The sequence below is a fragment of the Leptonychotes weddellii genome, chromosome 14 (genome assembly GCF_054177405.1).
Source record: "Leptonychotes weddellii isolate Sample4059 chromosome 14, ASM5417740v2, whole genome shotgun sequence".
Lineage (NCBI taxonomy): Eukaryota > Metazoa > Chordata > Mammalia > Carnivora > Phocidae > Leptonychotes > Leptonychotes weddellii.
Window position 1 is genome coordinate 73,403,637 of NC_138382.1, and position 7,442 is coordinate 73,411,078.

The following is a 7,442-nucleotide window of genomic DNA, read 5'->3' on the forward strand; positions in this document are numbered from 1 at the left end:
GCGACAAATTGCCCCAATGAAAGGATGATGAAAGGATTGTAGCAGGCACTCATTCCCCTGGCCCTGGCCTTATGCCTGTCCTAGGTCCTTGTCAAGAACCCTGTGCATCATGGTGATTTATGCACAAGTCTTACCTCTCACCTCACCCCACCCTCCAGAGTGAGAGACCACCCCCCAGCAAGAGCACAGACCTCAAGCCTCACTGGGTTCCTGACTTCCCGGCAAGTCCCGGAGAGATGTTTTTGCCCAGCCAGTGTTGCTAGTCACTCCCAGTTCCTCCAGGGCCAGCCAGGAGGGGGTTCAGCCCTCACCAACCCGAGTGCGCCACTTCCATGTCAGGCGTGGTTTCCCGCCAGGCTGCAGCTGGTGACTCAGAGCCTGGCCAGGATGGCAGTGCTGGCCGGGTCTACACAGCCCTCCGTGTGACTAAACTTGCGGTAAGGCTGGGCTGGGCCTCTCGAGGTGGGGCCACCTCCACCCCAGCCTGGTCCTCCTTCCTCTCTCCCTTAAGTCTTCCTACTCTCCGTCCTCCGGTCCTTCTGAATAGAATGAGAATAACCCTGGGTTCTGAGTGCCTGAGTGGGCCAGGGTGACTGAGACCTGGTTCCCACACCCCTGGGGGGCCCAGCCTGGAGGACAGAAGCCATGGCATGGGGAGGAACAGAGAAGAGGCCCAAGAGGAAGGGGGGAGCTGGAGAGGGAGAGAGAAGCGGCGGGGAGAGTCCAGAGCTAGGCATCAGGATGGGCACGGGCCGCTGTGTGAGGACCACGAGGACCAGGTAGGGACCCAGGAGCAGGGAGCTTGCAAGGACCGCACTGTCCTACCCCATATATGGTGCATCCATGAGAAGTAGCAAAGTCAGTGACAACAGGCTGGGGCAGTCTCGCATCAGGGCCCCAGCTGGCTTGGCAAGTGCAGCATGGTCTAGATTCAACCCCTGTCACCCAGCCCACCGGACGCCCTCGGAGAGGGTTTGAACTATGCACGTGTGCAGGGAGCCCCTCCCAGGGGGGGCATTTGGAAATGTGTGTAGGGGGGTGTTCTTAATTATCACTATGTCTGCTGTCTGTGGGGTGGGGGACGAGGTGCTATTGGCATCTAGTGCCTGAAGGTCAGCGATGCTAAGCAATCTGCTGAGCTGGCCAGTCCTGGCCAGGCACAAAATCCTTCCCCTACCCCGAAACCCAAGGCTGAGACCCCTCTGCGGCCCCGTTCCCTTGTGGAGAGGATCGTGCCTACTATAGAAGTTCGTCCAGTGTTCGAAGTGGTTTTGAGATACCCCGTGTCCCTGGGCTTGCACCTTGCCCAGGCAGGGACTACAGCTGATGTTCTTATCCGTCTTCTAGGAATAATGATGGTAAGGACATGGGTATGGCACATGCTGGGCACAGGGCCAGGCCCTTGGACGTGTTATCTTCCCGATGGTCCCACGAGGGCTGCACTATTATTATCCCCATTTTGCAGATGAGGAAATGCAAGCTCAGAGAGGCAAGGTCAGTCACAGGGTGGCAAGTCAGGAAGCCAGTTTTTCAACCCAGGTTTACCTCACTGCAAAGCGAGGTACCCTGCCGGTAGGACAGATGAGGAAACGAACACACAGACGTTTTCATGGCTCCCCAACTGGCCCCTGGCAAAACCAGAACCAAGGTCTCTGAACCCACTAATCACGAGTCTTCCCTCTCCAGCCCTGTGCCAAGGGCCTCATCTGCAAATGTGGAGCCATTTAATAAGAATAAAAAACCCTGAGGAGAGACCTTCCTCGAGCCTGTCCTCTACACATGCTGCCTAATTTCTCCACGTTCTTCCTGCTCTGGAAACTTGTAGGCAATTCCTTTTACCTAAAGTGACTCACCTTTCCACCTGTAAGGTATCTTTCTACAACTCTGAAGAACTCCAGAGATGCTAAATCCTTCCTTTCTGCCCACTGAAAAAGGCCCTGGCTGCTCTCAAGGTGAGCCAGAGTGGCGTTTGAATGTTCTTTAACCTTCCTATGGCCGTGCGGACTAAGTCCCACTGGCTGTCCCCATCCTGGGCCTCGGCTTTTGCAAAAGGGAACTAATAATCCCTGTCCTCCTAGTTGATGTAGAGAGGCAATGAAATCAACCATGTACAGCTCTTGGCCCAGGGCCATTAAATAATAGCTGTTCTCACGATGACTGTTAGCATCGAGTGTGGAAGACAGGTGGGTCTACACGGATAATACAAGGTGAATAGTGGAAGATGCCAGGATAGAGGTTTGAGCCAAGGATCCTGGGAGCCCTGAGCTGGGAGGGTGCGGCACGAAGCAAGGTGGCTTCGTAGAAGGAGGTGGTGCTTGAGCTGGGCTGTGAGAGCTGGAATATGGCTGTTATAAAGAAGCCATGGGGGGGCGCCTGGGTGGCTCAGTCACTAAGCGTCTGCCTTCGGCTTAGGTCGTGATCCCAGGGTCCTGGGATCGAGCCCCGCATCAGGCTCCCTGCTGGGGGGGGGGGAGCCGGCTTCTCCCTCTCCCACTCCACCTGCTTGTGTTCCCTCTCTCGCTGTGTCTCTCTCTGTCAAATAAATAAATAAAATCTTAAAAAAAAAAAAAAAAGGAAGCCATGGGTCCCAGGTGCACCAGCTGAGCTGCAGAGCGCTGATCTGTAGACTTGCTAATTTGTAGACTTTCTCTTGGGTGCTCCAGGTGAGAAGAAAGGACCCTGTGGGGCATGGACAAGGCTGGAAGTACCGAGCGGGGAAACAGGGTCAGGAAAACAGTTTCTTTCTTTTCTTTTTCTTTTATTTGTTGAAGCCTAATTTACATATATCAAATGCACAATGAGTTTTTTATTTTTTTTTTAATTTTGTTTGTTTGTTTTATTTATTTATTCATGAGAGTCAGAGAGAGAGATACAGAGAGGCAGCAGCAGAGGGAGAAGCAGGCTCCCCGCCTAGCAGGGAGCCCGATGCGGGGCTCGATCCCAGGACTCTGGGATCGTGACCTGAGCCGAAGGCAGACGCTTAACCATCTGAGCCACCCAGGTGCCCCTGCAAAGTGAGTTTTTTAAAAAATGTTTTTGCTGCTTTATTGACGTATAATTGACATATAATAAACTGCACATATTTAAAACTGTAGATTTGGGGTGCTGGGGTAGCTCAGTCAGTTGAGTGTCTGCCTTCGGCTCAGGTCATGATCCCGGGGTCCTGGGATTGAGCCCCGAGTTGGGCTCCCTGCTCAGCAGGGGAGACTGCCTCTCCCCTCTCCCTCTGCCCCTGCTTGTGTTCTGCCTCTCACTCGCTCTCTCAAATAAATAAATAAAATCTTTTTAAAAACGGTTTAAAAAAATATAAAGTGTAGATTTGATGATTTGGAACATATGAATACATCTGTAGAACCAGCACCACAATAAAGGTAAGAAACATACCCATATCCCCCCAGTGTTTCCTCCTGGCCCTTTGTAATTCTCCTTCCTCTCTCCTACCCACCTCACATGGAGGCAGCCACTGATTTGATTCCCATCACTATAGATGAGTTTACATTTTATAGAATTTTATATAAATGGAATCATACACTATTCTTTTTTGTCTGACTTTTAAAAAACTCATATCATAATTTAAAAGATTTTATTTTTAAGGAATCTCTACACCCAACGTGGGGCTCGAACTCACAACCCTGAGATCAAGAGTCGCATGCTCCATCGGCGCCCCTTAAAACTCAGTATCATAATTTTGAGATTCATCCATGGTGTTGCATTAGTAGTTTACTCCTTTTTATTGCTGGCTTATATTATGCAGTAAGATTGTACCACATTGTCTTCATCCATTTGCCTACTGATGGCCATTTGAGTTGTTTCAGCTTTGAGGTATCATAAAGCTGCTGTGAACAACTGTGCATGGCTTGATGAGGTGTTTTTTTTTTAAATATTTTATTTATTTGACAGAGAGAGACACAGCGAGAGAGGGAACACAAGCAGGGGGAGTGGGAGAGGGAGAAGCAGGCCTCCGGCAGAGCAGGGAGCCCAACACAGGGCTCGATCCCAGGACCCTGGGATCACGACCCGAGCTGAAGGCAGATGCCCAATGACTGAGCCACCCAGGCGCCCCGAGGTTTTTTTTTTTTTTACGATTTATTTATTTATATGAGACAGAGAAAGAGTGCACGTGAGCAGGGGGAGGGGCAGAGGGAGAGAATCTCCAGCAGACTCCCCATTGAGCATGGAGCCCACAGAGGGGCTAGATCTCAGGACCCCGAGATCACGACCAGAGCCGAAATCAAGAGGTGGACACTTAACCGACTGAGCCACCCAGGCACCCCGCTTGATGAGTTTTATCTATGGGTGCATGTGGGCAACTATCACCTGGATCAAGATATGAAGCATTTCCAGCACCCCAGAAGTTCTCTTACACCAGGCAATACTCCCCAAAAAGCGATCGTGTTCTGACTTTCACCATAAATCCATTCTGTTTGTCCTAGAGCTTCATATAAATGGAATTAAACAGCAATGCAGTACGTTTTCCTTTGTGTCTGGTTTCTTTTGCTTAACATCATGTTTCTGAGATTACCCTGTGTTGTCCCCTGTAGCTGCAGTTCATGCCCTTTTTCGGCGTGCAGTATCCCACTGTGTGGACACACCACAAAGAGTTTATCACATCCTCCTGTTGATGGACGTGTGGGCTACTCCCAGGTTTTGGCTATTATAAATAAAGATGCGATGAATATTTGTGTATAGTCTTTTTGCAGACACATATTCCTTGTCTTCCTGGTGCCTGAGTCATAGCTAGGAGTGGAATTTCTGATTATAGGGCAAGTATGCTTCTTACATTTTTTACATACTTACATTTTTTTCAAAATAGTTGTCCCATTTCATACCCGCACCAACAGTGTAAGAGAGTTCCAGTTGCTCCACTTTCTTGCCAATATTTGGTATTGTTAAGCCTTTTGATTTGATTTTTTTAAAAGATTTTATTTATGTATTTGAGAGAGAGAACGCGCATGCATGAGTGAGCATGAGTGGGGGAAGGGGCAGAGGGCAGAAGGAGAAGCAGACTCCCTGCTGAGCAGGGAGCCCCAACTCTGGGATCATGACCCGAGCCAAAGGCAGACACTTAAAGCCCCAAGCCTTTTGATTTTAGCCTTTCAACTGATGAGTGGTGGTATCTCATGGTGGTTTTGTTTTGCATTTCCCTTATGACTAATGATGTTGGGTATTCTTTCATGCGATATTGGATTTCATTTTTCATTTAAAGGCTGTGTGATTATGAAACATGCTTAACGTAAGACATTCAACCACAGAAGTATATAAAGCACAAAAAGAAAATTTTACCTTATTCTCCCAATTTCACTCTCTATCATTAGCTAACAGTTTATTATATAGCCTACACAAACAGATATAATTGTATACACACACACACACACCCTTACATCTTTAAACCACACATATACACCAAAAATCCTCATTTTATCGAGCATATTCTATGTGCAAATTTTAGGCTAAGGGACTGACATGCATCATATCACTGAAACTGTATAGTAAGTATGATAATTGGAAGAGGAGACTGGGGCCCAGAGAGGTTAAGACAGTTGCCAAGGTCACACAGCTCATAAGTGTCATTGTTTGTACTTGAACCCAGGTCTCTAACTTCAAAACCCCAGGTGGATTAACTGAGGTGCTATCCTCCTCCAACCTCAGATTCACTCACTCATTTGTTTGTCTTTTTATTCATCCAAAAAGTATTCTTAGAGCCTATGCGAGGCACTCCCATGCCTCTCAGAGCCACAGATGAGCTGAAGAATCAGGTAGATTAACTAATGTAATTTATGTGGGGTTTTTTTAAGATTTTATTTATTTATTTGACAGAGAGAGACACAGCGAGAGAGGGAACACAAGCAGGGGGAGTGAGAGAGGGAGAAGCAGGCTTCCCACCGAGCAGGGAGCCTGACGTGGGGCTCAATCCCAGGACCCTGGGATCATGACCTGAGCTGAAGGCAGACGCTTAACAACTGAGCCACCCAGGCGCCCCGAACTAACGTAATTTATGGAGAAAGGAGTATGATGGGAGATGTAGAGGGGGCCAGTCTGACCCACATTTTGGGTCGAGAAAGGGTCCTGGAGTGACTCCTAAGGGATGTGTCAGATGCCCACAGGAGAGGGGGTCAGGCTTCAGAAACAGCACACATGCAAGAGGGTGCACCTGCAGGGAGCCCATCTCTTCCCTAAGGCGGGGTGGGGATTGAGTGGAGGCAGGTGAGGTGGGGAAGGCCAGCAGCAAGAGCTCATGGCCACCTTAAGGAGTCTGGCCCCATCCTGAGCATTAAGGGCTGGAGTCATGATTTTCAGATTCCAGGGCTTTAGGTTTTAATTTCCTTCCATTCCCATCCTACAAGATTCTTCTGCAAGGAGCACAGAGTCCCGGTGACTTGGAGGCCACCCAGGCAACAGCTGCTTAGCTGTCCCCAGCTGCAGATGCTCCTGCTGCAGGCTCCAGGCTGCCTTGTCAGTCAGGAAGGACCCCATTGCCCCCTGGCGGTGACTGGGACACAGATGTGGAGGGAAATCCGACTTCTCCAGAGCCTGGGGAAAGGGAGGACAGGGAGGGGTCCAGTGGTCCCACTCCTCCCCCAGATCTCCCATCTCAGTCAGCAGCAACCCCCGCTCCCCCAGGTGTTCACCTGGGGTTCACTCTTGAGCCCCCTCTTTCATTTCACTTCCTCTTTGCTCTTCTCCCCCTGTGGCTCCCCCAGTCACCACTACTCTAGTCTCTACACAGAAGCCAGAGTGGTCTTTTTTATTATTATTAAATAAAAGTTATATACAATAAATTGTACAAATCCTAAGTGCATAGCTTGATCAATTTTTATGTATGTAATCACGCATGTAACACCCACCCAGATCAAGGTACAGAACATTTCCAGCTCCAGAAACCCACCTGGTCCCCCTCCCCCCACAGATCGTGACCACTACAGATCCATTTGGCAGGTTTGTCAAACTGCAAAGAAAAGGAGTGACCATATAATGGGCACTCTTCTGTGTCTCGCTTGTTACACTCAGTGTTACAGCTTTGAGGTTTAACTGTGGTGTTGTGTGTATTTAGCATGAGGGTTGTTTCCCATTTGAGGCGAGTAAGAATAAACGGCTATGTACCTTCCGGTACAAGTCTTAGGTTGACATAAACACTCATATCAATTAGGTACATGCCCAGAGGTGGAGCTGCTGGGTCGCTGGGCAGGCAGAGGTTTAGCCAAACAATTTCGGGAAGCAGACGGACCAACCAATCCCCAGTCCACTCGTCATGTAGGAAACGAGAGCAATTTTTTGAACTTTTTATTTGGAAATGATTTTAAGCTCACAGAAAAGTTGTAAGAATGAGAATAGTACAAACAGCCCACTTGTACACCCTTTGCTCAGATAAAATTATTTCATATCATGGGGAGATATATAAATCTATACACACAACCATTTGCATGCATATCGCAAGAATGTAT

The 7,442-nt window shown here is 48.8% G+C and overlaps 1 long non-coding RNA gene across 1 annotated transcript in view; it reads right to left on the minus strand.

Annotated features, from left to right (window-relative positions):
* Positions 1-7,442, minus strand: part of LOC145717134 (uncharacterized) — a 29,320-nt gene that overhangs the window by 4,331 nt on the left and 17,547 nt on the right. The window lies entirely within an intron of this gene.